The sequence below is a fragment of the Pipistrellus hanaki genome, assembly GCF_964339955.1.
Source record: "Pipistrellus hanaki genome assembly, chromosome: 1".
NCBI lineage: Eukaryota > Metazoa > Chordata > Mammalia > Chiroptera > Vespertilionidae > Pipistrellus > Pipistrellus hanaki.
Genome location: NC_140503.1, coordinates 138,224,640 through 138,246,078, shown reverse-complemented (window position 1 = coordinate 138,246,078; position 21,439 = coordinate 138,224,640). Strand labels below are relative to the sequence as shown.

Genomic DNA, 21,439 nt, shown 5'->3' with positions numbered 1-21,439 from the left:
TCAGGACAATGACACTAAAACTGTCTTCATAGTCGCAGGCATTTACTTCTGGTCCACCTGTCCTGAGCTCCGGTGGCCTGACACTGACAGTTTGAAGAGGCACAGGTGAGGTCCTTAGGTGTGTGTGTGTGTGTGTGAGAAATTGTTCCTCAGAAATACCCTTTTAACACATTACCTCACACCGATGCTGGCGATGCCACCAGCGTGCCAGAACGTGTGGCACGTGCCTGACAGTGTAAGTTGTGAGACTGGCACTTTCCTGGACTATAAGTTGGGAGAGGTTTCATTTCATAACTTGAATAACAGGTCATATTTGTTTAGATTCACGCATATGTTTACAGAAAACTTATGCCTTGTTTCCCTATGGGACATTCTTCAAAGTCTCTTACTACCAGTGCCGTCAGACAAGAACGATGAACTCCTCGGAGGAGGATGTGGTGTGCGGTAATTTTTTCCCTTGTCATGGGAAGGAATACTTGTAACAAAGATTCCGATTAAAAAACAAACAACAACAACAAAAACAGTGACAACACATTCTTTTTGTCGTACAAACAACAGAGATGACTATTTAGGTTCTGCACTTGGCCAGGAATCAAAGCTGAGTCCCACTGGTGTGTCATCACCCCATGAACCAGGAGGTCATGGATCAATTCCCAGTCAGGGCACACGCCCTATCGCAGGCTCAATCTCCAATAGGGGGCGTGAAAGAGGCAGCCCATCAATGACTCTTTCTCATCAATGATGTTTCTATCTCTGTCTCCCTCTCTCTTACTCTCTGAAGTTAATAAAGACATACACACACACACACACACAAACACACACACACATATATATATGATAGAGCTTTGGCCTGCAGACTGAAGAGTCCTGGGTTCGAGGGCATATATCTCGGTTGCAGGCTCCTCCCTGGTCAGAGCACATGCAGGAGGCAACCAATCAAGGTGTTTCTTTCACATCAATATTCTCTGTCTTTCCCTCTCTTCTACTCTCTCTGAAAATCAAAGGGAAAATATCCTTGAGAGAGGATTAACAAAACAAACAAACAAAAAGTTGAGTCCCACCTGTGTTCACAGTTTGAGCTCAGTACAACAAGGACCTGCCCTTTCAGTGGTGGGGCCAGGGTTCCCTGCCAACGCAGTACTGGAGACTCGCAGAGACTGGCCTGGCCAGGGAAGCACAGGAGCTGCCTGGGTCCCCCATCTGGCCCGCACGTCGCCCTGATATCAACACGCGGGCCCAACTCCAAGAAAGCACGTGGGGGCAGCAGGAAGCCGTCTCGACCTGCACGTGCCTTCCGGTGCCAGGTGCAGACCCAGCAGCAGAGCTGCAGACACCACCATGTCCAGGCCTTTTCACGGCCAACAGTGAGCGGAGGGTGCCCCACTCAGCTCCTCTGCCCCTCGAGAACTTCCCAAGATGGGCACGTCCCACATCCGCCCTCTCCAAACAGAAGCCAATGGTCCCCAGAAGCCAAAGACATGAACGATGGCTAGTGTGACTGAGGGACTAAACTTTTCATTAATAAACTTACTTTTCAAATTATAGTTGACCCTTGAATAATGTGGTAATTAGGGGCCCCAACCCCTTGTGCAGTTGGAAATCTGCCTATAACTTTATATGTAACTACTAGTAATAGCCTACTGCTAACCATAGATTTTGTCTATTCTTACAACAAAGTAAGATGGAGAAAATAAAATGTAATTAAGAAAATCATAAGGAAAAGTACATTTAGAGTATTACTTGAAAAAAATCCACATATAAGTGGGCACACAGTTCACACCCATGTTTTCAAGGGCGACTGTATTTAATTCATGTAATTAAATTTTAATTTCAATTGAATTTAAAATAGCCATGACTACAGGCTACACAGTGGACATCACAGCTTGAAAGGCTACACGTGAGAAGTCGTGAAGCTCAGAAGCTCTTCTGTTCTTCAATGTCAGTCAGGACACGATCACAGAGAACGTTACCTCAGTGCCATGCGACAGGGGCCATGAGAAGAGCCCAGGCAGACCTAGCTGTGTCTCCAGCCCTAATTCATGTGGCCTCCAGTGGCTCCGTGTCCCAGCAGAATGGCGATAACACCCACCTGGGCAGGTAGCAGGACAGGGGTGACAGAACCAAGACACAGGGTGCATGCCCGGCCCACTGACAGTCAGCTGTCACCCTCTGCAAAATAGGCAGGTAACGCTGTTCCAGGCTCTCACAAAGACGAACAATTAAGGAGATGATTTTTACGACATCTCGTGCTTCTCGGTGAGCTATAAATAGGAGTTTCACAGTGACATGGTGCAGGATTTGAGCAGCCCCTAGGTGGGCTCCTTCATGCCCCTGCCCCTGCCAATGTTCAAGTGACAAAAGAGGAAACTACACTGAGTGGCCAGATTATTATGCGTTCAGAGATCATAATAATCTGGCCACTCAGTATATGTGCGCCATTTGCCTTCTTCCAAGAGAAATCATTTGCATGGTGTTAAAAAGACGTTAACAAGTGGTTTATGTCTTCAATCTAATCACCACGCACCACCGTGGCTACTTCTGCAAAACCTGAGACTTGGCAGATACTGTCGCAGAGGCCACGCTGTACACTACAGAGAAACAGGTGGCTGTGCTAAGAGTGTTGTCTCCTCAGAAACATTTAATTCATCGAACCTACCCCAGCGGCATCTTACCACAATTACGGAGGAGCGGGAATACTGCAGCACCACAGTAAGTTCAGCAGGACACCCCCAGCAAATTCATAAACGTTTATAAAATGTCAGTGTACTTGGGATGCTAGGCCAGGTGGAGCCAAGAACCGGGTTTCCTTTGACCTTTCTTCAACAGAACTTTTGATTCGGCTGGAAAAATGTCACCAACGGATTTTACCAATGGAGGAAACATCCAGGCACAGCACACAATCCACGCTGAAGCGTTCCGGGCATTGGTGTCAAAAATTCGCATCTTACACGTCAGGTTCCAGCACCCTCCATGCAAGAGCCATGACTCACATCCTGTTATCCAAGAGGGCTCCTGGAAGGAATGCTACCTGGGGGCCAAAGGCCACCGCTGCTTTATGTCTAAATCCATTGCTTTTTGCCTGCAGGTAGGCTGCACTGAGCCCGCTCAGTCATGTTCTGTGGCCACATGAGAGCTCAGCGTGCAGGGAAAGAAGCTCACGGAGGGATTCTTCCACATGGAGCACCCCTTTCTGTCCGTGTCCTCCCGGACACCGCTGAGAAAAGCACAGGGACTCCTGTTCCCGTACAATACCCAGGCTTGTGACACACACCCCCACCACCAACCAGCTGACCCCTAAGGTTACAGACACTTTGGGGTGGGGAATTCAGTTCTCTCTACTTTAGGCTCCAAAACATGTACCAATTTCATCAATTAAATTATCAAGCAGTAGTTTGTCATCTGGACCACAATCTGATGCAAACTTCTCAGATAATTTGGGTTGCTGTTTACATTACAGATGAGCACAGATGAAAACTTCAGCTCAACTGTATATATTGTTCGCGGGACCCATTTGCTAAACAAACTGACTATCCAAGCAATGAGTGTCTTCAGTCAAATGCAAATTAATTTCCTTCCCTCACAAGTTATTTTTTTTTTCTTTTCTAGTATTAATTTTTAAATCTATGGTCTTAGCGGGGGAAATCTCATAAATCTGTATTTCTCCTGAGTACACCTGTCTCTCTACCCTCTTGCTGTTGGCAAGCACAGGGAGACTCCCCTAAGTGTCCCGCTGGGGGTTGAGGGGCCACTGGGCAGGACAAAGCAGCACAGCAGACCACACACTGGACCAGCGATGGGCCTGCAATCCAGCCTGTTCTCCCCACTAATGCGGGGCTCCTCACTGTCACTATCAGACTGACAGATCCTCCATTAAGGGAATAGCGCTGTGTCTGCCACAGAGTCGACATTCTGCAAATGGGGATCCCCCTCTGTGACGTGGCTCACCACTCATCATTGGTCACAATCACTTCCCGGCATTCTTTGGAACACGCAGGCCCAGGCATACAGAGGCTGTGGGGCTGCCTAGGCATCTGCATTTCACTGTGTTTCTATGGATACGAAAGTGCGATCTCACCTACACTAAGTGACCAAGTGCTGAAGGCCCCAAAGTCCTCAGACCCTTGGCACCTCTCTTCTGTCCTCACAGAACCATCTCAGGAGGGCAGCTGCCCCCGTGGGTCCCAGGGAACTGGCAAGACCCACTGCCTCCCCGAGGAAGAGAAAGAAAAACACCTCTGCCCGGGGGAGGGGCAGGAAATGTCTCCTGCCAATGACACCAGGAGGAGGCTGGCTGCCATGAGGAATTGGCCAAATCACCCAAAAGCCACACTCCACCCTACACCCTAGGGCAGAGGGTGTGCCAGGACAGGTGGGACAGCCTCTCCTCCCCCCATGACCACTAGCAAGAAGCACCAAACAGCAAACAACTGGGGGGAGGGGCATCTACTGGGGACCTGGGTGGGTGGGGGCCATGGAGAGACAATGCGTTACCTGTAACTCCATTTCTCCCCTGAACGACTTCTGTCGTGTACTGGCCACCAAAGAGCCATCTTTGCTGAGAGAGCCCTGGTTCCTCACACTCGGCACGTCCACAAAAGAGCACACCCATCACCCCTCCCTGCTCTTGTTCCCTCTTGTCCAAACCAAAAATCTGTATTTCGTCCTAGACTCCCTGACTGTCCTCATTTCTCTCTCCATGCCGCCATCAAGTGTGGTCCATTTTGCCTTCCTAATGCCTCATTCGTGTTTTGTTTCATGCATCCTCACTACTCCTGGCTCTTTCAGTCACTTTCCTGTTCTCTGAGGTGCCTAAGGACCCTCCTAACTATGTGTCCTTGCCCAGACTAACTCCAACAGCAGACCAGGCCATAGGCTCTGGGATCATCACCTCACCTGAGATACCAGTTCTCTTACTAACCAGCTGCGTGGCCTTAAAGACCTGCTGTAAACTCTCCTCAGGAGGGTTTCTCAAATGGGGACAACACTTGAGCCTACCTCAGAGGGTTTAGGAAAGACAGAAAGAGATCAGGTGCAGCCCTAGCAGATGCTGGAACTCCACTGTACATCTGCCGCTTCTCTGATGGAAATCCTCCCGTTGACTCCTGAACACCATCAAAATACACATTGTTCAAAACGCAATCTGAACCACGAGGTCTACTGACAATGTTCTCCATGATCCCGCCTTCTACACAGACCCACCACCACCACCACCTACTACAACCACCCCCCATCCCACTCCCAACAGCCCACACACTGACTCATGGCCACGCAGTGGTCAGCTCCGTGGACCACACTCTGTCACCCTCCGCTCTGGTGCATAAAGCACGCTCCCTTCCTCTGCAGGACACTCTGCAACTCAGGCCTTCCAAAGGAAACAGCCTTTCCCGGAAGCCCTCCCTTCCCAAGGAGGCTTGCCTGCTCATCCTACGGCATTAATCCCACTTTTTTAAAGATTTTATTTTTTAGAGCAGTTTAGTTTTGTAAGAAACCACAAACCATCTTCCAAAGTGGCTGATCCATTTTGGACGAGAGTTCCTATTGCTACACATCCTCGTCAGCAATTGGTGGTGTCAGTGTTGTGGATTTCAGCCTTTCTGGTGGGTGTGCAGTGGTAGCAACCCCACTTTTGAAGACATTCCCTTTGCTTTCAAGCGCAGCGCTCCTTATAGTGTCAGAGCAGCAGGTCCCGCTTACCAGCTTTGGGACCAGGGACTATGCCTCCCTCCCCAGCACTCATTCAGGCCAGCACCATGTCTCATCAGCAAGTCTAAGTGCTTTCAAAAATCCAAAATACTTGACTTCAAAATGCTGTCGACATCTACTTTGTTCATAAATAAAAATTAAAAATAAAAAATAAAAAAATAAAAAAATAAATCATCAATAAAACAAAGCCCTCAACTATTTTTTTTTCATTTTATATTTTATTGATTTTTCACAGAGGGGAAGAGAGAGAGGGATAGAGAGTTAGAAATATCGATGAGAGAGAATCACCGATCAGCTGCCTCTTGCACACCCCCTACTGGGGATGTGCCCACAACCAAGGTACATGCCCTTGACCGGAATTGAACCCGGGACCTTTCAGTCTGCAGACCGATGCTCTATCCACTGATCCAAACCGGCTTCGGCAAAAGCACTCAACTATTTAATCTCGATGTATAAATTACAAATTTGCCAAATAGTCAAGTTTTTATGTCTTTTTTTTTTAATTGGTAATATTTTCTTATATACACTAAGTGGCCAGATTATTATGATCTCTGAAGGCTTAATAATCTGGCCACACAGTGTATATCCTATATAATAAAAGGCTAATATGCAAATTGTCCCCTTGACCAGGAGTTCAACCAGCAGGCAGGTCGGCCAACTGCCCATGTCCCCTTCCCCTGGACAGGCTGGCCGGACCCCACCTATGCACAAATTCATGCACGTGTGTGTGTGTGTGTGTGTGTGTGTGCGTGCACACACACACACACACACACACACACACACTGAGTGGCCAGATTATTATGCATTCAGAAATCATAATAACCTGGCCACTCAGTGTATGTTCTGAGTATTTGAATGTTTCATTTCTATAAATTACAAGGACCCTTTAAGAAGTGAGAACGAGAAAAGGAGGACCTCTGAGCTGAGCTCTGGCTGACATGTGGGTTCGTGAAGTCAGATGGTACATGTGCTGAGCCAACTTCTTGCCACTGGCGTGGCTTCCTCCCAGGCCCCTCGCCTAGGCACGTCGGCCGGCTGGGTAGCTGACTGCCCACATTTCTCAGATGCCCTGTGCACAGCTGCTGCTCCCATTTCAAACAGACCCTGGGATGTGCGACTCACACCCAACATTAAAAATACCGTCAGCCAGCGCTCTGTGTCACAGGCCAAATGGGTTTAAGCTACAATGCAGCTGATTCTACAGCCAGAGCCATAAATTACATGTATTTATAGCCATGACTACTGAATAATAATTTTTAAACCATCATTACAGGTTCCCTTTATTTGGGGGTTTTCCCAGTGAAGTTAAAAGACCCCCACTTTGTTACAGGACACTAGTTTTACCACTGGAACAACTCATGGAATAACTCATGATTCAGGAACAGAACAGTTTGGAGAACTACCAGCCCCTAGAGCACACGACCCAACAGTTTCCCTGAGTACAAAACACACTCCACACTCCCTCTGTGCCCATCCGGAGACACGCCCCAGAGGCCTGCAGGGGGGCACACCCACAGAAGCCGTTCTCGGCCCAGGAGCCCGGGCCATCACGTATCACATCCAAAGGGCACTCGATAGACACACCTCTGTCTGACAGCAGCATTCAGGACGGCCTCCATCTCTACAGGCAACACAACCCAACACCGCACAGCAGAGCCCTTCCGAGGACCCCTCGCGTGGGCACGCCCTGGGAGACTCTCGCCATGGGAAGGACACTGCGTGTGTGTGGCCCAGCAGCGAGGGCCACGTCAGAGCTGACGGGGGAAGGACAGCCAGCAGTGACGGCATCGGCAGTCCGTGGATCGGACGGATGCTCACCAGGTTCCTGGAGAAGGCCAAAAGGTCTTCCCTGGGGCAGCCAGTGCCCGTGCCCTGGCCCCACAAGACAAGGAGGCTGGGGATCCTCCATGACTCTCAGGGACAGCAAACAAAGGCCATGGCATGTGCCCAGCAGGAAGCCTCGGATACTCACACGCCACCTACTCTGAGACCCGGCGTGAACCCTGAGCCACCGCCCCTGCAGGGGGAGGGCTCACCACTGGTGCGTGAAGGGCTCCACAGGGCGGCGGGCTCGGCAGCAGCTGACACTGGATGAAAAGGGGCACCTTCAGGATCAGCGGCCAGCCCCTCCCGGACAGATCACTGTGCTTTCACCAGAGCAGAGATGAGCAGCACCAAGGACATCGCTGAAAGTGATCATCTGCCCTCGCGTTTGCAGTGTGGCTCCTTCCCGACAGCCCAGGTACTTTTATTTTATTTTTCTCAATTATAGTTTATATTTAATATTATTTTATACTAGAGGCCCAGTGCACGAAATCTGTGCAGGGAGGACAGGAGGGGGTAATATCCCACAGCCCAGCCTGCACCCTCTCAAAATCTGGGACCCTTTGGGAGATGTCCAACTGCCAGTGGAGGCCCGATCCCTCTCATAATCCAGGACCACTGGCTCCTAACTGCTCATCTGCCTGCCAGCCTGATCACCTCTAAATGCCTCGCCTCACCCCACCCCTGCCGGCTGTTCAGTCATTTAGTCGTCCCTCACTAACCCTCCTACAAGCCTGGTCACCCCACATAGCCTGCTGTTCGGTTGTTAGTGTGAGGGCATCAGGACAAATTTGCATATTACCCTTTTATTAGTATAGATTCCGTACACCTATTCTTATCCAATCATCTATATCGTACATTTTCACCAACACTCGTTGGTTGTTGATTTATTGATAGCCATTTTAACAGGTGTTAGGTGATATCTCACTGTGGTTTTTATTTACATTTCTCTGACAATTACTGATGCTGAACATATTTTTCATTTTTGGCCATCTTCTAGTATATGTCCTCTTTGGAGAAGTGTCTATTCAGGTCTTCTGGCCATTTTTTAACTGGAATGTTTGTTTGTTTTTTGTGTGGGTGTGTGTTGACCTGTATGAGTTCTCTACAAATTTTGTATATTAACCCCTTTCATATATTTCATTGGAGATTATGTTCTCCCATTATGTTCTGTCTTTCCATTTTGTTGATGGTTTCCTTTGTTGTGCAAAAATGTTTTAGCCGGATGCAGCCCATTATATCAACAATCTTTATTACCAGGGTCACGCGTGGCTAAGTGTTATTTACATAGGAATTCTAACTTGACCTGGACTCTGGGCTGAATGTATTCTCCACAGTATATTTTTATAACATCAAATATTTTATTTGTTTCTTATTAAGTTTGTTTAGCTTTTTTTCTACCATCTACTTTTTGAGAGCATTTCTAACTTTTAAACTATAATGATATTTTTACTATAAGCATGCATTTATAAAATTAGTTTGTAAGTACATTTCATCATTAAATACATCACAAGAAAACAGTAAAAAGGCAAAGAAGTGGTCCATTTTCTCCTATAGCAAACTTATAATAAACTTTAAAAAAAACAAAAACAACATACAGAATGTCTCAATTTCCAAAACTGTGTACAAGGGTCCTATATATAGAGAAAGGAAGACCACAATATATAGAGAACGGAGCACTGGGTCTACAGCATCCTTTCACTTTAAGACCATGTTAGGTAAATTTGGGCCCTAGACTTAAAAATGAGCTGAACCATTAAAAGAAAAACCACTAACCGGTTTCTCCAAAACAAAATTGAAATCTCTTCGGTCTCAATAAATAACTGGAAGTGATGAGCAGAATACGAAAAGAAGGAAAAAAGGAATGTGACATATGGAGGGGGGAAAAATTACCTATTATATTTTACTCTTATGATGAGTCTCACAGCATAGAACCAAATTTAGAGGCTTCACTATTTTTGACTGGTGGTGACCTCAACCCTGACGTTTAAGCAAAAAGAGTAGAAAGTGTCAGTTATGGCCAAGTTTAGCAATAAACTACTGCGACTCTCAAAACAATTCCAGTTTGTTTGAGTTTGGAAATGAATGTGTTTTGTGTTGATTTGTATGCTCCGGCTTATCTAATAATTTGCTGACTGGTTATCTAGTGGCTAATTCTTCAGTCATGTTGGCAAACTGTCCCAGTTTTTGTTTTTGTTTTTCCCCCACTTGGGACACACGAGAACATTCCTGTAATTGCAGGTAGCTGCTCCCGGTGTTCAGTCCTGAGGAGCCGAGGCCAAGGAGATAAAGAATCAGGTTCGGGTAGATGGGCACACACAGGCCTGAGGGCCATCAACGGATCCAATGCCAGAGAGCAGCCATCCTGACGAAACATCCTCTGTGAACGGTTTATGAAACGGGGCACACATGCACACACATCAGTGCACACCCCAGCACCCATGTCCGTGCGCGCACCAGCCTGCACACATGCACATACACACACATGCTCACACACATGCCCCTGCACACCCCAGGATACCCCTCACGCCGTGCACCGTAGCAAATGGGAAAAGGATGGGCGAGTAAGTCAGACATGGGGTTGGCATCAGCGCCATGCAGGTCCCAGCTCCCTGCTCCCACAGGGCGAACCAGGTCCACTTGGGCACATTACCTATGCTCCACTGGCCTCAATTTTCTTTGTGTAAAATGTGAATAATGATGGAACTAGCTTCGTAGCATTGTTAGCTCCTCACTGAAGCTCAGCACAAGCCGCTCGGCAAAGAGCCCCTGTGGCCTCACACACAGTAACCGGCTGACCCGCTCCAGAAAGCAAGTCATGAGCCCACAACAGGACCTGGGCTCCTGCTCAGAAAGTGCAGGTCTCAGAACAAACAAAATGTGTTGTTTAAAAATATATAAAAATACCATATTCTGGTTGCTTTTAAAAATGATCTATAATACTTCCTTAGCATAATTTAGTATGTGTTTCTTCTTTTGATCAAAAAAGGTCCAATGAATATACAAAATCAAAGAACTTCATAAGTGCCAATATCCCGTTTCAGTTCATGCTCTTTAAAAAGACACTGTTTTAGGGTTTCTGTCCGCAATGCTTTCCTGAGACACCTGCCAGGACAGGAAAAGCAGCTGCACTTCTGGCTCTTGGATGAGCCTACCGACAGACTCCTGGAGTGTCTCCCCCTCCTTCTCCTACCATCACCCACCCCTCTTCCTCACTCCTCACTGCCCAGGAAAAGAAAAAATGCCCTCCCACCAGCCAAAAAGTGCAATGCTGCTCTCACTGCTCCAACAGCAGCTCTGGATTTGAGGTCCCTCTGAAGAAATAGCCAATATTGACTTGGAATTACAATGCCTTACTGTATCAAGACAAAACTCGAGTCCTAAGGGTAGTTTGTTGGGTGACTGGCCCTCGGCTGGGAAGGCCTAACGGCGGATCCACACACCTGAACCTTACACAGTGTTATATGTCAAAGTTAGTGCAGTGGCTCCCATTCCAATTAAGGTAATGTCAAACCATACCTGCTGGGATACTCTAAGGCTGGAGATAAGGGACAGGGGAGAGATGGCTGCAGACACTGGAGAGAGGATGCCAGATGCACAGGGCAGCAGGGGGATCCTGCTCCCGCCCGCCCCCCGCCCCCTCCCCCCCTACACCACAATCAACTTCCAGAGAAGAAAGTTCAGGTACACAACCCTGATGGGCTCAGGCTGTGCTTCCAGAGTGTGTTTTAAATTAATAGATGAGGAAATCATTAAAAATTCTCTCTGTGCTTTCGTTTTTGTTTACTATTGCACAATATCCAAAGAAAAAAATCTAGAAGACCAAGCCCAAACAGTGCTCAAACCCCCACTCTGCCACCCGACTCGCTGCTCGTGTGGCGTTGCACACGTGGCCCTGCCTGGGTGAGGAAGACGTCCCACACCCATCCCCTCCCAGGGCTCTCCAGCTCCCCGGTGAGGCCGGTGCTGCCTCAGGATGTGAACTGCCTGTAAGTCACAATGTAACAAATAGATGGGATTATCTGTGTCAGCGTGAATCCGGGCCTCAGAATCATATCTGAAGCTCTCGCTTCCTCCCTGCCACAGATCACCAAAGAAACGCTATAAACTAAGCGGGTGATGAGATCAATGACAAGACAGCTCTGCTTCCTGCACAGCAGCCAGAGTCCTGGACCTGCAGCCCCCGTGAGTCGGTGCCCAGCAGTTTACGCCACATGTCAAACCCAGGTGCCTCAGGAGCTGCAGGTGGGCAGACAGGAGAGGCTGTGGCTGGGAACCTGGAATCCGGAGCCATCCTCAAGACAACTCAAAAGGGTTTTTTCCAGCTATATGGAGACTTTTATGGAGACAATTCCTGAGACATGATTGACATATAATACTGTGTACTGTTAAGGTGTATGATGTTTTGATTTTATACACCAACAAGAGGCCTGGTGCATGAAATTCATACAGGAGTTTGGGGGGTGGCGGGAGGGTCCCTCAGCCAGCCTGCATCCTCTCCAATCTGGGACTCCTTGAGGGACTGGGCCTAAATGGGCAGTGGGGCATCCCTCTCACAGACCAGGACTGCTGGCTCCCAACCACTCACCTGCCTGCAAGCCTGATCAACCCCTAACCACGCCCCTGCCAGCCTGATCGATGCCTAACTGTTCCCCCACTGGCCCGATTGTCCCTAACTGCCCTCCCTTGCCAGCCTGGTCACCCCCAACTGCCCACTGGGAATGTGCCCGTAACCAAGGTACATGCCCTTGACCAAAATTGAACCTGGGACCTCTCAGTCCGCAGACCGACGCTCTATCCACGGAGCCAAACCAGTTTCAGCAAGATTTCCTTCTTTTTATGGCTGAGTAATATTCCATCATAGAAACATAACACATCATCTTTATCAGTGGACACCTGGGTGGTTTCCACAGCGTGGCTTTGTGAGTGGTGCTGCAATGAACATGGGGTGCAGCTATCTCTTCAAGGTACCGATTACATTTCCTTTAGATATAGATTCAGAAGTTGTATTGCTAGAGCATTTGGTAACTCCATTTTAATTTTTTTGAGCAACCTCCATACTGTTTTCCATAGTGACTGCACTGTTTTACATTCCCACCAACAGCGCACTAGGGTTCCCTTTTCTCCACATCCTCACCAACACTTGCTGTTTGTTGATTTATTGATGATAGCCATTCTGACAGGTGTGAGGTGATAATTAATTGTGGTTTTAATTTGCATTTCTCTGATGATTAGTGACTTCTGAGCATCTTTTAATAAGTCCATTGGCCAAAACCGGTTTGGCTCAGTAGATAGAGCATCAGCCTGCGGACTGAAAGGTCCCGGGTTCGATTCCGGTCAATGGCATGTACCTTGGTTGTGGGCACATCCTCAGTAGGAGGTGTGCAAGAGGCAGCTGATTGATGTGCTCTCTCATCGATGTTTCTAACTCTCTATCCCTCTCTCTCTTCCCCTCTGTGAAAAATCAATAAAATATATTTTTAAAAAATAAAAATAAGTCTATTGGCCATCGGTATGTTTTCTTTGAAGTGTTCTACCCATTTTTTAATTGGACTGTTTGTTTGATACTGAGTTGTATGAGCTCCTTCTATATTCAGAGACTTTTAAATCCTTTGCTGATCCCACAGAACCCAGGACTAACTCCAGGTGTGAAGCCCAGGAATCGTATTTGGCTGCCACGCTGAATGAGTAAAAGGACGCAGCCATTGCCCTAACTGGTCTGGCTCAGTGGACAGAACGTTGGCCTGCGGACTGAAGGGTCCCTCCCAGGTTCGATTCTGGTCAAGGGCATGTACCTTGGTTGCAGGCACATCCCCAGTAAGAAGTGTGCAGGAGGCAGGTGATCGATGTTTCTCTCTCATCGATATTTCTCTCTATCCCTTTCCCTTCCTCTCTGTGAAAAATCAATACAATATATTAAAAAAAAAAAAAAAGACGCAGCCACTCCATAAAAGGGCAAATCTCTCACATCACCAGCTGACATCACATTTAATCCCAAAACGTTTGGTGAAGCAGCTCCTCACAAGGAAATGGCTCAAGCTTACACATTCCTCTTTAAGTATTAAACCCTTAAATAACCCACTCATTAAATTATTTTAATCCAAAACTCTACCATAGTGCCTGCCTCCTAGCAGGCAGTAATTAAATCATGGGTTGCTTGGATGGATGGCTGGACAGATGGACGGATGGATGGATCTGGACCCAGAGCCCCTACGTCCTCTTGCTGAACGTCTGGCCTTGCTGCTCTATATAGTTCTCCCTGCCTGGGTTTATGCCCTACCTTTCCAACTTCCCCAGCCAAAGGGCTAGAGCAGATACAGCAGATCCCTACCACCTCTGACCCCATTCTCAGGCGGGTCTCAACCTGACTGGCCCATCCCACAACAGTGTTTCTCAAATGCTACCCTGCAGCAGAGCCCCTGGTGAAGCACAGGTTTCTAGGGTCCCCTCCCAGTTTCTGAGTCTGTAGGGCTGGGTGGGGCCCAATCACCTGCACTTCCTTTTTTTTTTTAACATATTTTATTAACTTTTTTACAGAGAGAAAGGGAGAAAGAGAGTTAGAAACACCGATGAGAGATAAACATCGATCAGCTGCCTCCTACACACCCCCCACTGCGGATGTGCCCACAGCCAGGATACATGCCCTTGACCGGAATCGAACCTGAGACCTTTCAGTCCACAGGCCGATGCTCTATCCACTGAGCCAAGCCAGTTTCAGCAATCACCTGCACTCTGACAAGTTCCCAGGTGAGGGCTCAGGGACCTGCAGCAAGAACAGCCACCCCGAGTGAGCGGTCGGGTCGGCCCCTCCTTTATCCCAGCGTCACTGTGATGCAGCAGGTTCTTCAGAGCCCAAAACCTCGTCGTGCCTGCACATCTGCAAAGTGGAGGACGCGCCTGCCCATTTCCTCCGAAGGGGCGTGCGGAGAGATGAGATCGTCAGCGCGAAGGAGCTCCTGGGAGCCTCAGAGCTCTCACACGAGGCAGAAGCGGAGGGATCGATGGGGCTGCTCAGCTCCATTTGAAAAAGGCTCTTTCCACTTAGTGGGCACAAAGAACGCTGTATTAAATTTTAACATGATTGCATTTTCGCAGCGCACGGAGGCAAAAGGCGAGCATCCCTGAGTGCGTTGGAATCGAATCCACTCCCGCTGAAGCCTGTCCTGCCAGCAGAAGACAGGAACACCCACCAGCACATCTTCCCTGCTCTGCACACAAGTGTTATAGGGCCTCCAGCGTTCACCGTTGTCCCTTTAAATAGATGATAGATAGATAGATAGATAGATAGATAGATAGATAGATATAGATACATATATAAAGCCCATTTATAAATACTTTAAACATAAAGATACGTAACTAAGTAACTTATTTAAAAAGAATTTACTGACCAAACCTTTACCAAGCATTCCCTTCAGTGGGCATCAAAAAGAAAGGACAGGCAATGCTAAGGAGCTGAGATGGAGGTGCACGTGGGTTGCCATGACAATACAGAGCCAGAAACAACATTATTTGGGCAGGAGCACTGGGTCCCCATCCTACATTATAAAAGGCCTGTGGTCGCGATGCCCTAAGGGTCTCAGCCTAACAACCCGTCAGAGCTGTGCGGCTCGAAGGCAGGGCCTGCGGCTCCACACAGCGTCGCCTGGGGTCCCACCGGCACAGCACGGTGGGTCTGGGTCCCGTGCGATTTCACACTCTGGGCCTCTAGTGAGCCAATACAGCTCCAAGGCCCTGCCAGCAGCCTGGAAATTTCTCTGCGGTGCACCCGGCAGACCTGCGTCCCCGCGGCCCGGCCAGCCACCCGCCTTTGCCCACTCGAGGTTTCCGGGAGCACAACCAGCGGCCGGAAAAGCCCAGCTCCACCCGCAGGCACACACCCAGGGAGGGCGGCCACAGGGGGCGCTGTTGCTCGGTCAGTCTCCTGCGTTGAAGAGCCAGGTTCCTGAGGCCAACTATGAAAATAAAAAATACGTCCACCTAAATTACAGCCGCTTCTTAGCTGGTCACTATTTACACGAACAATGACAAAACAACGCGAACACCACTGCACCCCGCAGACAACAAGCCCTCCTTTGTCCCCAGGCCACGCAGCCGGTGGAATTGCTTGGCGGGGACTCAGGGCGGCATTCCCACATCTGCCAGTTCCAGTCAAACTGACAGTAAGTCCCATGACGATGACTAAGAACCGCGGCCACACACTAGCTTCAGCACAGAGGAAAAAGTGTGTCAAAATTTAAATACATCCTAAAAACGGGCACTTGGTAGTAGCCGGTTCCTAGATTAAACACTGCTCCGAGGGCTTTCTTAGCTGGCCTGGCTCTCACAGGGGGAAAAGGAGGGTTTGTGATCACTGCTCCGCTGGGAAGGCAGTTTTGAGTCTGGGCTCTGCCTGGACCTGTGGGCTAAGCTACATGAGCCTGTTGTGTGGCCTCAGCTGCCAGCACCAGATAAGACAGTCCAGCTTTGTCAAACATGTTTGGCACAGTTTCCAAATGCTGGGAAAGGAAAGAGGAGGAATGAACAAGGATGAGGAGGCTTGGGGAAGAACAGGAAAAAAATGACTCCTAAATCTGCAAAAGGTTTTAAGCCAGCCAAGGCCTCATGCACCCCTGCCATGCACACTGCTATTTCCATTAGGCTGCCCGCAACCACAAGCTCTTAAGAGGTCCGAGGAAATACAAGCAACACCGACAAAATTGTACTGAATCTCTTTAATTACCTATAAATGGGAAACAGTTGCCTAAAATCTTTTTAAAAGGAAATTAACCTGAAATTGTATGCAATAATAAAATATTTAATGACAAACTTTCCATTTAAAAGAATTAACTATTGAAGAATACCGCATGACACAGTAATAAAATAAAACAGTGAAGATTACCCCCGAAGTTCTTTGAAAAGGGTCAAGTAAAGACATGTCAAAAGAGATGTATGGAAAAAATGCATCTAATAAAATGTATTTCAAAACAGCCGAAACCGGTTTGGCTCAGTGGCAGAACGTCGGTCTGCGGACTGAAAGGTCCCAGGTTCGATTACGGTCAGGAGCATATACACTGGTTGCGGGCACATCCCCAGTAGGGGGTGTGCAAGAGGCAGCTGGTCGATGTTTCTCTCTCATCGACATTTCTAGCTCTCTATCCCTCTCTCCTCCTCTCTGTAAAAAAATCAATAAAATATATTTTTTTAAAAAATGTATTTCAAAACAAAGCATTACTTAAAAAATATTTTCAAAAGGCTAATAAACTGTGGATAAGTGAAATAATAAAACAAATTAGGAACCACAAATTCCCATTCTGTTAACCAAGCATGTCAAACTCGAGGCCCATTTGACATGCCTGCTATCAATCCTCAATCACATCCACTAAACATTCATAACTGCTAACACGTTATGAATGCCCTTGGTGTGCTAATAAGCACTGTTTGAAGTAACCTGTGGCCTTCATAACCACCCTGTGACTGACATACTGACTAGGATCCCCATTTTGCAGATGAGAAAACGGAGGCAGGGAACGGCCAAGGAATCCCCCCAAGGCCACAGAGCTGGTGAAGAGCAGCTGGTGCCAGAATCCCGCCAGGACCTACGGCCGGGCCATCAGTCCAGAACCCCGGGCGTCACCTGGAACCGCCCCTCCTGATGGAACTCTCATAAGTGCACCCACAGCAGGTGCCACCCACAGAATGGGGTCCGCGCAGGAGAGGGGCACCCATCCCGTTCTGCAGCACCTGGAGAAGCGGTCACTGCCCATCTTCCTCTCTCTTCGTCTCAGCTCCGTCTCTGGGTTCCTTTTTCCTTCCCACACGTTTGATTTTCCCTTCCCGGCTGAAACCAATCATTGTCTCACTAATAGAAAGAAAGAGGCTGGTCAACCTTGAAGCTCTAAAAGGTCAGAGCCAACACTCCCTATCTAATTGAGACAATGGTAACTGAGGCCCATCTTATAATCATGTAAATCCTTACTGAAATGATAATCTGCTTATTACCTGCCTAAGGGCTATGGGTGTTTCCCAAAGCTGCTTAAGGGTAATCGATGTATCCCATAGCCTCAATAAAAGGGATAGCAAGGCCAGAGCCTGGTGGTAGTCCTCCCCCTAGAGGTTGACTCCCACCTGGCCCCCATTTGTCCCAAATTAACTCTTTTTCTAGTCTCTCTCTTCATTTTAGTTTCCTCCAGAAACCGGACCCTGAGTGGGCCCTGAACCACGCGGGTCAGCAGGGGTCCTCAAACTTTTTAAAGTGGGGGCCAGATCACGGTCCCTCAGAGAGCTGGAGGGCCGGACTATATGAACTACTAATTCCTACTGTAACACCTCGGCTGCGCTCACTGCCCAAAAAACCTGGCGGGCCGGATCAGACTCCTCTGTGGGCCGCATGTGGCCCGCGGGCCGTAGTTTGAAGACCCCTGTGTTAAGGGATCCCACACTTCCCCTTTTACCTGGAACCCATCAAGTGGCTCCACCAACTTAACCAGGCTCAGCACCGCCCCCAAAGTCTCAGTGCTGTGCCCTGGCCTGTTCAGGACAGGATACAAGAGATGGAACAAGTGCCACAGCAAACAGGAGCGCTCAGAAAGGCTAGCTGAGCCAGCCAGACGGGGGGACGCTGAACCCCACAAAGGTCAGGGCAGCCCAAGGTCACATAAGACAGTGGGTCGGGATCAAAGCCCCCATTTTAGTTCTTTCACCAGAACTCTCATTTGGGGCCATTCCTGAACAAATCAGTTAATTACCAGGGCCCGTTCGTGCTTATGCTGTAGTTACAGATACCATTCACCTCTGAGGTATGCAGAGGAAATAAGATCAATAGCAAACTCCCGTCCTTCCTCTGGCTCTGTCCTCCTGTCGTAAAGGCAGACCTAATTACGCCTCTCCTTGTACCAGGAGTTCTCCAAGCCACTTGCAATTCTCTCTCACAGCGGAGAGATGTCCTCAGACATGGCCCCGTGCCCCCAGCCCTGGCATCAAGACTGCTGCAGCTGGAACCGCGGAGCCACGGGCGGGCGGGCGAGGCGGACCCATGGGACGTGGGCTCGGAGGGCTGTGGACAGCTTAAGGAGAAATCTGTCTGTGTCTGTGGGTGCTGGGGCTCTCCTTGGGAGGCCTGACGGGACACCCACCATGCAGCACAGATTAGATACGAGGCTGAAGAGACGCACCAGATGCTCATGGCTGGGAAGGGACAGAGAGGTTTGGCATGCGGGGCAGTAGGAAGATGGGGAAGAAATGGGCTGTAGGAGACGCCCGGCGGTACCACAGAGACCCGCAGGGCCAAGGCGCTCCGGTCCGCTGCATGCTGGGTGCTCTCCCGGCAGGCCCCTGAAGCAGAATTCTCACAATGACCCTACAAGGCGGCTGAGACTGTCCCCTTCTCCACAGGCAGAAGCAAAGCCTAGGTCCCTGTCTGGATCAGAGCCTCGAAGGCACAGAGCCACCTTCAGGGCTGCAAGAATGGAGAGTGTAGCCAAGACAGGGGCACTGAGAGCAGCCTCCTTGCCCTTTTGCTCGGGCGGAGGGGGCTGCCCTGCACAGAAACCTACAGGACAGGCCCCGCGGGAACCTGTGCCTGAAGGATGAAGCCTGACCATGGAAAACAGGCTCCCCTTCCTGTGACATCAGCCCCACTGCACGGGTACCACACTGCCCTGCAGGCTTAGCCTCGCCACTGGAGGAGGAGGAGGAGGAGGAGGAGGAGGAGGAGGAGGAGGGAGAGGAGGAGGAGGAGGAGGAGGAGGAGGAGGGGGAGGAGGAAGAAGAAAAGGAGGGGGGGGTTACATGCGTCCCCAGGGCTCCTGTGTAAGACCCACAGGAAGGGGACTGTCTACTGGTCACGAGCCATTCGCTAAGACAGAATACCTGACGGAAAGCTAACCACCTCTCTATTCTCTGACGCTATTTCCAGGCCTGTCCACTTTGAACTAGATTTGGACTAAATTCTTCCTGGCGTAACGGGAAGAGAGCTGAGCAGAGAGGAGGAGACTGCGCCTGTGCCAGCTGAGCTGCCCTCTGGAGCTGATCCCTGGCACGTAGGCTCCTCACGGCAGCCCCAGGGGGCCTCGCGAATGCCCATCTGCCTCCTCATCCACAAAACGAGGCTGGCCGGGACCATCGCTGCACTCCAGGAACCTGTGTTACCAAACCAGACGCTCCCGACGCCGACCACATCGCTAACCGCTAACCGAGAGGTAAAACATGAGGCTAATGACACTGCACAACTCTCACCAATCAGAGCATTACCGGCCGCTCTGCTCTTCTGCCTTGTTTGCCTTTCTTGTTAAAATAATATTATGAGACACTAGCAGACAAGAAAAAAAATCTCACTATGGGCCTGCTGGGGGGCGGGGGGACCATTTTCTTTCTAATTAAAGATTTTTTTAAATTCTTCCATATGCTTTTTTTTTTAATAGTTGTAATTATAACCCCACTTAACGTTAAGTACTTCAACTCAATAAAAGGTTAATTATACAGACTCTGGTAATTATAAAAAGTAAAATAACATGTAAAATGTCATAATGAATAATTAATAAGACCTCTTTGATCTGCTCCAGACCCAGAATACAGTGAGCTGACAGGCTATTTCTCCCTCGTATGGGGATGATATGACTGGGAAAAAATGTAATATCTGATATCAAAAGCAGAAGTTCACAATAAGCATTTAACCCTGCCTTAAGAATAAGGTGAGCCGAAACCGGTTTGGCTCAATGAATAGAGCGTCAGCTTGCGGACTGAAGGGTCCCCGGTTCGATTCCGGTCAAGGGCATGTAACTTGGTTTCGGGCACATCCCCAGTAGGGGGTGTGCAAGAGGCGGCTGATCGATGACTCTCTCTCATCGATGTTTCTAACTCTCTATCTCTCTCCCTTCCTCTCTGTGCAAAATCAATTAAATATATTTAAAAAAAAAAAAAGAATAAGGTGAGATGTTCCCATTCATTTCATGCATAAACATACACCCAGAAAGCAGGGCACGGTGGGTCAGCTGCCTTGGAGCTCAGGGCGGAGATGATGGTTTTGTGGCAAAGGTTCCAGATGTTCCACCTCCTGCGGGACCGTGCTGCAGGGGCACCGCAGCACACGGAAACCTTCCGGAAAAGGCGCCGCGGAGAGTGCAGAAGCACCAGGAGGGGCTCCTGGCCTCAAAGAATGCTCAGTCTTCTTAAGGGGGCAAAGTAATTCATTCAAAGAATTCAGACCAACAATTAAATTTACTCGATATATTACTAATTAAAATGAATTTCTTCAATTCACATAATTAAATTTCAAGTATGACAAAATTAATCAAAATAATTAAAATTAATGCAAATAAAGTGTTTACATTATGTTAATGTATTAAAATAACAAATAATTTCTTAAAGTGCCATATCTTGGATACTTTCTATTTATTGCTCCCCCCCCTTTTTTTAATATATTTTTATTTTTTTTAATATATTTATTGATTTTTTACAGAGAGGAAGAGAGAGGGATAGAGAGTTAGAAACATCGATGAGAGAGAATCATCAATCAGCTGCCCCTTGCACACCCCCTACTGGGGATATGCCCGCAACCAAGGTACATGCCCTTGACCGGAATCGAACCCGGGACCTTTCAGTCCGCAGGCCGACGCTCTATCCACTGAGTCAAACTGGTTTCGGCAAACTATACTTTTATTGATTTCAGAGAGGAAGGGAGAGGGAGAGGGGAACATCAGTGATGAGAGAGAATTACTGGTTGGCTGCCTCCTGTGTGTCCCACTCTGGGGATGGAGCCTGAAACCCTGTCATGTGCCCTGACTGGGAACTGAACGATGACCTCCTGGTTCATAGGTCGGACAGTCACCACTGAGCCACGCCGGCCAGGCCTGCTTTTCCCCTTTTTAGAAGGAGCATTGAGAGTATCCTGGACTTGTATTTTCCCAGGCTTTTAACTGTCTTTTGGGATGTTTAT

General features: G+C 48.6%; 1 protein-coding gene across 2 annotated transcripts in view; it reads right to left on the bottom strand.

The window, feature by feature from the left end:
- DIP2C (disco interacting protein 2 homolog C) overlaps window positions 1-21,439 on the bottom strand; it is a 377,912-nt gene that overhangs the window by 310,940 nt on the left and 45,533 nt on the right. The window lies entirely within an intron of this gene.